This window comes from Capsicum annuum, chromosome 12, assembly GCF_002878395.1.
Source record: "Capsicum annuum cultivar UCD-10X-F1 chromosome 12, UCD10Xv1.1, whole genome shotgun sequence".
Classification (NCBI taxonomy): domain Eukaryota; kingdom Viridiplantae; phylum Streptophyta; class Magnoliopsida; order Solanales; family Solanaceae; genus Capsicum; species Capsicum annuum.
In genome coordinates this window covers 113892862-113903131 of record NC_061122.1, presented here as the reverse complement: position 1 = coordinate 113903131, position 10270 = coordinate 113892862, and the positions used below count along the sequence as shown (strand labels likewise).

General features: G+C 30.1%; 1 long non-coding RNA gene across 1 annotated transcript; it reads left to right on the top strand.

Annotated features, from left to right (window-relative positions):
- The first annotated feature begins 2220 nt into the window (after positions 1-2220).
- On the top strand, positions 2221-8869 carry LOC124889230. Its single transcript, XR_007047891.1, has 2 exons — positions 2221-8190; positions 8376-8869. It is a non-coding gene; the product is annotated as an uncharacterized LOC124889230 (long non-coding RNA).
- The last annotated feature ends 1401 nt before the right edge of the window (positions 8870-10270 follow it).

Genomic DNA, 10270 nt, shown 5'->3' with positions numbered 1-10270 from the left:
GTTAGCCCTTGGTGGAGAGGATTACTGCAAGAAATACTTATTGTTCTGCTATACTCTTAACCTATGCATACATACTCCAATTAATCAAGGTTGTGGTTTTTGGAATGCAATCATATTGGGCACAGGTATTCTTGATTCCAAAGACGATACTGAAATATATTGAGGCTATATGCAGATCCTACTTGTGGACTAGTCAAGCTGAAATCTCCAAAGAGGAACTTGTCTCTTAGGACAAAGTGTGCCTACCACAGGTTACAGATGGTCTTAAATATAATCAACTTAATTCTATGGAACAAGGCTTTCATCACAAAGCACCTCTGGGCTCTTGCAATGAAGAAGAACTTCTTAAGGATTAAATGGCTACACAACTTTTATATAAAGCAGTAGAACCTTGAACATATTTCCCTACCTAAGAATGTCTCTTGGGTAGTTAGGAAGATTTTGAACACCATGAAGTTGGTAACTGATTTACAACAATTGCAGGGCCACATGCTAGATAGGTTGAAGCAGCTGCAGAAAGGAGATAAATTTAGCATTAAAAAGCTATACTTATTGCAGATACCTCAGCATCCAAAAGTAACATGGAAGAAGTTGATCTTGCAACCTCATATGTAGTCTAGTCATAAATTTAACTTATAGATAGCTTTACAACAAAGATTGACAACTATGGACAAACTGATAAAGATTGTTATCCCGGTCCCTAAAACCTGTGTGTTCTGTGGGTCAGCTGATGAACTATTTGATCACTTATTCTTTGAATGTGGCATTAAAAAGGACATTTGGAGCAGGCTGCTTAGATGGATGGGCAAAGATAGAAGAATTGGAAGCTGGGATGCAAAGGTAGACTGGCTGGTGACAGGGTTGAAGCATACTTCAGGATTTTGTGAAGTTGTTGTAGTTGTGTTCAACATGATGGTCTACTCATTTGGAGAGCCAGAAACACCCTCATATTTCAAAAAGGAACCTAGAAACACCCTCACATTTCAAAAAGGAACCTACTCTAGTGTTAGAATCTATAGAGAAATGGCATTGCATATATATACTAATGGAAATTTTGTAACAAAATGACATAAACACCAGCAGGCTGTAAATTCATATCCTTGATGTATAAATAGGTAGTAGTTGCTAGATTAATTTTAATCATGTATGTATATGAGTAGTATTTAGGAGATGGAAGGTGATTGGTCAACAATCACCAAGGTTTGTAATGACTATTTTGGTGAAATGAAATACTATTTACCAAAACAAAAATTGTTACACCTATAAATTAATTTTTAATTCAATTATCCCATTGAAGTCAAATATTTGTGTTGATTAATTATATCATCCACAAATTGAGTCTTATTTCAATCTTATAATATTTAGAATTACATATAAATTGAATTAATTCATTTTTTCCAATTAAAGTCAATATTTTGATTGACTAATTGTTACACCCACAAATTGAATCTCAATTAAAATTCAATTGAAGTTAGATATTTATGTTATTTAATTGTTACATCCTCGAGCTGAGTCTCAATTCATCTAATAATACCTAAAGTTACATAAATTGAAGCAATTTAATTTTTTTAAATTAAAGTCAAACATTAAACTTGACTAATTTTTATATCTAGAAACTAACTCTCAAATCAATCTTATAATACTTAGAGTTACATAAACTGAAGTAATTTATTTTTTTAATTAAAGTTAAACACTAGAATTGACTAATTGTTACATTCACAAACCGAGTCTCGATTCAATCTTATAATACTTAGAGTTATATAAATTAAAACAATTTAATTCTTCAGTTAAAGTCAAACATTAAAACTGACTAATTATTACATCCACAAACTAAATCTCAATTCAATCTTATAATACTTATAATTATATAAATTTAAGCAATTTAGATTTCCGATTAAAGTAAAACATTAGAATTGACTGATGGTTACATCCATAAATTGAGTATCAGTTCAATCTTATTTTATTCATATTTATATAAATGTAAGTAGTTTAATTTTTCATTCAAAGTCAAATATTATGATTGACTAATTGTTACATAATTGTGTTTCAATTCAATTTTATAATATTGATAATTATATAAATTGAAGCAATTCAATTTACAATGACAATCAAACTTTAGAAATTGACTAATTATTCCACAAATTGAGTTTCAATTGAAGTCAAAATTTTGTATTGAGAAATTGAAACAATTCAATTTTTCAATTAATACTAGATATTAGAATTGCTAATTGTTATATCCACAAATTGAGCATCAATTCATTTTCTTTATTGAAGATAAATTTTTTTGTTGACTAATTGTTACATCTAAAAATTAATTCTCAATTCAATCTTATAATACTTAGAGTTATATAAATTAAAGTAATTTAATTTTTAAGTAAAATTAAAATTATAATTGACTACTTGTTACATACAAATCGTGTCACAATTCAATATTATACTCATAATTATATAATTTGAAATAATTTAATTTTTTAATTAAAGTCAACATATTTATATTGACGAATTGTTACCTGCACAAATTGGGTCTCAATTCAATCTTATGTTACTTAAGAGTTATATAAGTAGAAGCAATTCAAGTTTTCAATTACAATCAAACATTTGAATTGTTTCACCAAAAAAAAATATTTGATTCGACTAACTGTTGCGTCCACAAATTGAGTCTTAATACAAATTTTCAGTTGAAGATAAATTTTGTATATACTAATTGTTATATCCACAAATTGAGTCTCAATTCAATCATATATATTTAGAGCTATATAAATTGAAGCAATTCAATATTTTTTAATTAAAGTCAAATATTAGAGTTGACTAATTGTTCTATCCATAAATTAAGCATCAATTCATTTTTTCAGTTGAAGTCAAATTTTCAGCTTACTAATTGTTACATCCACAAATTGACTCCTAATTCATTCTTATAATACTTAGAGTTATACAAATTGAAATAATTCAATTTTTCAATTTATGCCAAACATTTATGTCAAAGTTTGACCCATGATTATCATATTCTTATATATGTCTTACCTTTCTATTTTGTTTTCAATAATTTTATGCATTCTATGTTAGTTTTATAATTTTTATTAATATTTTAAATGTCACATTATTTGTCCAAATAAGCACTCGGTTATTAGTTTTACGGTTATTTCATATGTTGTATTTTTTTAAATATTTTTATTCAAAAATTATATTTAATTTATTTGATATTTTATTTAGATTTCATATATATATATATATATATATATATATATATATATATATAAATATAAATTATCTTCCTATTCTGGGTGCTTGTTACATCTAGGGCGGCCTAGTCTTGGATCGTGACACCCTTACAACTCCTTATGATTCAATTGTGTGATATTTGTGTGAAAAATAAAAAAGAAATCTGCTAGCACAATTAAAATTTGAGATATGTGATTGATTATGTTTGGCCTGATAATGCATTTGTAGTAGAAGTATTTAGTAGGCACAAACAAGCCAAGTGTATTTACTTGATCTAAAAATTCATGGCTTGTGTCAAAATTATCATGATGTACTCAAAGTCTTTTATAATGTAGATGAGAACACATGTCCTACCCATTGAAAAAATTGATATTACTAAATCTACCTTAAAAACTGAGTTTATTGTGTCGACTTAACCTGCTGAAGAAGAGGATTGTTTGAGAAATTTATTATTTTGAATATCTTATTTTTGAAACTAACTCCTTCTATTTTGATTCATTGTGATAACATCGAATTTATTGATAGAGTATCAACCATTATTGTAATGGTAAATTCAGACGATAAGAGGAAAACACAATATTGTAGATCATTTTTGTCAATGGTATACCATTAATATTAATTATGTTAAATCTTGTTATAATCTTGTCGATTTAGATCAAGGTCTTGGCAACGTAAAAGGTCTGAAGCACATCAAAAGAGATATGCTTAAACCTATAAAAATCCATGAGTCAGATATGAAGAAACCTAACTTGAGAACTAGATCCAATAACTAGGTTCAATGCAAAGAATGAATCATATGACGAGTTATTATTAAATGCACTAATGTTTAATCCCTCCCTATGATGTGGGTGCATTTCTTCCTGTAATGATTTGTGAAGTTTGACTTTAAAAAAAAACTCTTAATGTATGTAGCTCATATAGGTGGGAGTTAAACTTATAGAGCACTGTTGATAGATTTCACTTATGTATGTGTAGAAGTAGGTCGCTTCCTATGATAACTAGGCTTATTGTCAAAAACAAATAAAAATTAGGATAACATAAGGTCGTATTGCTGGCCATTAAAGCTTGTGTCAATATCTTGATTATTGTGTGTAAATAAAGATACTTTATTTCCCTTAAGTAGCCATAATTCAAGTTTAAGACCACCACTGACTTTGAAGTAAAGATTACTGTTTTACTGTCACGACTCAAAAATAAAGCCATGATGGAACTTGTTGCGACCCCGCCTGGGCAAGTAAGTCAGCCACCAAAAAGGAAAGAAAAAGCACACAATTAATGAAACTAACAAGACGAGACTTGTAGGACAAAGTCAGGACATCACAAAATATAAATAAAATGGAAGTCTAAAAAAATAACATAAATCACCCAAAATTCTAATGTCATAATGTAAGAGTATCTAAGTACAATATTCAAACTAAAATACATAATCTGTCTTTAATCCAAAATAAAGACAAGGTAAAAGATAGGATGAGATCTGAGATTCGGCTTGAACACTAGAATGATCCATACCTTGAATCTGATCAAACTCCCTTGAAATCTCAATCGCCATGCATAGTAATCAAATAAGTATCTGCATCAAAAGGGCATAGTAGAAGTGAGTACAATGAACTTGTACTCAGTAGAAATCATAAGCCAACTGAGCAAAGCAGAAAATAAGATAAGAAAAAAAATTATGAGCACGTCACCTATAAGAAGAAAAATCCCAAATGGTAGCTCACACCATCTCCACTAACTGTCCTAATATATACACAAACATAAAAGCAACAAAGTTATAAACAAAGAATATACTAAAACTAAACACAAGCCAAGAGAAACTAAAAAAATCATGAAAGATGATTATGCAATTCAATAAAATACAATGAGTATGGGAAGAATGCTGAGAGTTATCACATGACTTTCTATATACACCTACGAAGCACGCAGATCCCAAGACAGGACCCATAGGGGGTACACAATCCATATACTGTATCTCATATCTCAAATCTCAATCCACCTCTTCGTCTCGTGTTCACAAAGTGGGGTTTTATGAAAATGTCTCATTTTCTTTCAAAAATAATGTCTCATTTTCTTTCAAAAATAGTCTTCCTCAATGGTACCAGTATCTCATAAATGTATATGTATAGAATGAGGATGTAATGCTCAAAATCAAATCAATATAAAGATATCTAGTCCATCCAACACGCATGTAAGTGACACAAAAACTTAACTTAGTATGTACATAGTTCATGATTATCAACTCTAATTAGGCACCACTAGAATAAATATGCATTTAAGACATCATTAGTATCATATCAACTCCTAACTTGGGCATTTATATCTTGATAAAGGAAACCAATGCTCAATATGGCCTATAAATAACAATTCAGGCTACCGTACGAGCATTATATAGGAGCAAATTCAATCCTTATTCCTAGCAATGATTCCCAAAAAAGAAAAACCTCGCTAGACTGAGGCCCATTGCTATGGGCACTACACTATATAAAAGAATGACTAAGGCAATTGCCAATAGTTTCTACTGAAAGACATGCTGGCTCTTTAAAAAGGGCGCCCTCCTAATCTCATTTTGATAGGAAAAGATATTGATAATTATCCCAAGGAGGCTTACTAAGCTAATAGATATCTAGAATAAATCTATTTAAATGCACATATAAGGTCAATGATGTCAAATAAAGGCCCTATACAGGCATCACGCAATATTAGATCTCACAAGTTAACAACAATAGAATATAAGCCCTACATAGGTACAGATCAGTAATAATATTCTCAAAATATAAATTTCGCATTTATTTTTCCCAACCCATAACATGCTTTACTTATTTATTAACTACCCAACTCAATATGAAAGAAGTTAAGACATAACCTGCCCCGAGATGATGAAATTCAAGCCTAAAGTTCTTCAACACAAAGATTTCCCTTTTTGAACGGCCTGAGAATCAATTACAACATTCAAATATAGCATCTACACAATAATGAAAGTCGATGATACCCACATCGCCTATATTTGAGTTGGGTTCAAAATGGGTTTAAAAATAAACAGGGTATTAATTTTTTTTTTTTCAAAATAAATTCTCTAAGGTTAAAGGAATCTATAGTTGAAAAACCATGTAAAATGAGTTTAAAATGAGGTCCAAATTAAAGAAAAACTATTTTTAAGCTTTACCAGTAAAAATCTCAAAATCCCATTTCAAAATAATGATTAACAAGTATTTTCGAAGATTAATCAATGGAAACTAATGGGGATATGAGTTTAGAGGTTACCCACATGAAACACGATGAAGAAACCCACAAAAATTATCTTTTCCAAAGCTTGCGGTTTAAAAAATAGATAAAAATTGCAAAATTAAGGCTTAAAACTGTTCTGTGAATAGTGCCTTGCTAACATGCTAAACCCTTCGCGTTCACGATGATCAACTTTGACTAGCCAAAAGTTTGGCCTTCGAGATAGCCTTGGTGCATTAATAATGAAGGGTAATTTCCTTCTCTGTGTTCATGGCCAAGGTCTTGTATTCGCGAAGAAGACTCCATGCACCAGATATTAGCCATGCACCAACTCAATTTTCATGGTTCTGAATCCTTCGAATGGATCCTTATAATTCATTAGGGAATTGATAAAAATAAAACATATATGCTACCAGGCTATATTTGATGTTCCAAACTCAATGGTGATTTTGAATTTTCTAAAAAAATATTTTTTTAATAAATTAACCCTTGGGGTCCATTTTGGCATTTTTAAAAATGAATTGTCAAAATGCAACCTAAAGGTTTCAAACCCGAACCAGCTCTTCTACTAATCCAAATTTGATATTTTGGACCTGATGAAAATGTCCAACTTGCATCTGACACTCAGAACAACAAATGTTGAGCAAAGTCAATTATATGATTTTTAAAGTCTTTAAAAACCATAAACTCAATCAAATCATTCCCAATTGCCTTGTGAATCGTGCCAACCATCCCCACATCCCAAAGTCAACATATAGTCACTATGGAGAAGGGAAAAATGATCAAAATATATTAAAATAAGATTTCATAAGTCAGTTCATTACATTTATTTAGTGAAAGTTCAATGTAGAACACACCTTCATTATGAATAATAGTCTTCCTTCAATTAAATTGATGAAATACTCTCTTATTTTATTATTAAAATAAGTTTAGAAATGTTGGTAGTTATACATGTTTATATTAAATTAAAATATTAAGTGTGTATGTTAGTGGGTATAAATTGTGGCAGAAGGTAACCATTAGTTTTTTATTACTTCTATAACATCTACCTCATCATGCCTTGTAACTCATGTGACATCTAAGCCACGCATCTACCCACTTTACCACCCATATTCATCCTGTTCATTACGAAAAAGAATTCTAAGAGGTCCTTTATATTTAAGTACCTGGATTTGTTCATCTTTTTGAATTAATCAGGTTAACTGTCTAATTACATTGAAATCTTAGATTGAGAAGCATTAGCTATTTTAGAAAAATATCTCTGAGAACCTTGGGGGTGATAAACTAACTAATGTTTATCAAGATGTTTGGCTAAGTCAACCTTAAGGAATATATGTTTGTATACTTGAAGACAAATGGAAAGATTTGATCAGTATTAACAGGTAATTTATTGTTATAATATATATATATATATATATATATATATATATATATATATATATATAATATACTGTAATAGAAGTGTGAGTGAAAATAGCGGTATTAGCATAGTTGTTTCAGTGTGTCTTTTAAATGATGTTTGGGGACAATTTAGTATTTTAGCACCTTTTGAAGATGAGTTCTACTCTCTCCTAACAAACACATGTCCTCCATGTGCCACCCATTATAGTTATTTATTTCTTTTCTAAAGGCTACACCCAGTAACCTAGATGACCATTCACTTTTATCCTCCCTATGTGCCGCCTTTGATCCGTATCACCCCCATCTCTGCTGTAAATGCTGCCATAATAGGATTTTTGCTCCGATGAATCAGTGTGTTGTGTTTATCTTCCTAAAATACACATAGTTTTATTATTGCTCTATATAATTGTGTTAGTTTCTTTATGTTATTGATTATTAATTATGCAAACTTTAGTACCTTTTTATTGTGTTTTACAGATTGAATTCTGTGATATTTATCAAAGATTAATTTATTTTGAAAATATGTGTTTATACAGAATTCATATCCATGGTCACCTACAATTAGAGATTTTGGAATCCTAATATTCCATAGATTCATGGCACTTGGACCCATGGGGCGTGAGTGAAGGTGTGAGTTGAGGTTTCAAAGTTGAAAAGTGAAGTCTGATTCCCATGAAGCAACCCATGATCGATGAATCCAACCCACGACTCGTTAGTTGGAGTCGTGAGTCAAGTACTGAAGCTTTAGGATTAGTTTTGATTTTCACGAGTCAAATCATGACTCGTGGATCTAATCCACGACCCAACCCACGAGTCGTAGGTGCTACAGACCTGTTTCTCTTACACAATTTAGGATATGATTTATTTTTCATCTATAAACAATCCTATACAGTTCTATGCTTATGTTACACGCTCTATATACTTTCTTTTTACATTATTTTGAGTTTTGAGATACATTATTGATCTTGAAATCATTGATATTGATTTTTAAGATTTTTTAATCAATTTGAGATTTTGGTTTTTCATTTTATTCTTGTAAGTTCAACATTATGCTTTTATCTATGAAATCTTTATGTGTGCTTACGATCATGAGTAGCTAAATCCCATAACTAAGGTTATGGGTGTCAAAATGTTTTTTCACGCGAAAGGTCTAAGAATTTTTTCATCTAAAGTGACAATATTGATTAGGGATTATTTAATTTATAGAGACACCACTTGAAATTGATTTATGGTATTTCAAGTCACCTTATTAAATCCCTAGTCAAAAGAAAATGACTCTTTATTTTGGTCTACGAAAACAGAAGATCGAGTAAGGAATTCTGTTGACTGAGGGAAAGGTATGAGGCATCACTCGAGTCCCATGGTTCTAGCATGGTTGATTTTATCAACTTATACTTAAGATATTTTGGATATATTGCGTTAGTAGGCCTTGATTCAATCATTTTATAATGTAGCGATAATATCTATCTATTCCTCCTGGTTAGTCTAGTGAAGGTTAATTTTAGGACAATCTTTGCCAAGGTACATTATTGCATCTGTGAATTATTTTTAAAAGTTTCAGAAAGATGCGTTCACTGCATTATTAATCAAGACAAATATATTAAACGTGCCTGAAGCTTATCTAGCGTTAAAGGAATTGGGTCGTCTCTTGTAAACCCGAGACAATTTTTGTCTTATCCATTTTTACTTTTTACTCTTTTTTTATTTTGCAACAAGTCTTGAATTAATTCACAACTCGCCACACTATCTTACAAATAGATTTTTTTCTCTCTTTTCTTTTATTATTTATGACGAGTTTTAGATGAGTCCGCAACCTTTCTTACTCAAGCTTACATTAATTAATAATTATTTAGATCTTAAAATCGATTTAGACCTACGATAAATATTTTAATAATGAAAGGATTGAACCAACATTTATCATGATAAACATAAATAAGGTATCAAATTTTGCAATACTACAACTTACCCATAGAAACACAAGAAAAAAGACAATTAAGCAAATTCAAATGGCCATATAACAAATCTCTTATCTTGGTTTCCCAATCCACCAATAAAGCAATAAATTAACTAACCGTTAAAATGAACTATTAAAGCATCAACTGTCTACAAATTATTTGTGCGTGAGGAAACTTCACTAATAAACAATCAGGAAGTTGTGAAGCGAACACTACTCCAATTCTAACAACTATAGAAAAATACCATTTCTATTCTATTAAGCCCTTTTGTGTGGACAATTAATTAAAAAAAGAGATAATTCATCAAAAATGCTCTAAACTTGTCACTCCAACTTACTTTAGCACTTAAACTTAACACGCATTTATTTATCCCCTTTAATATCTTTAAAATGAATTAATTTAATCCTTAAATCTGACGTGACATTTTAAAAAAAAAAGAAAAAAAATGCATGATTTAATTTTAAAAAACAAATGGT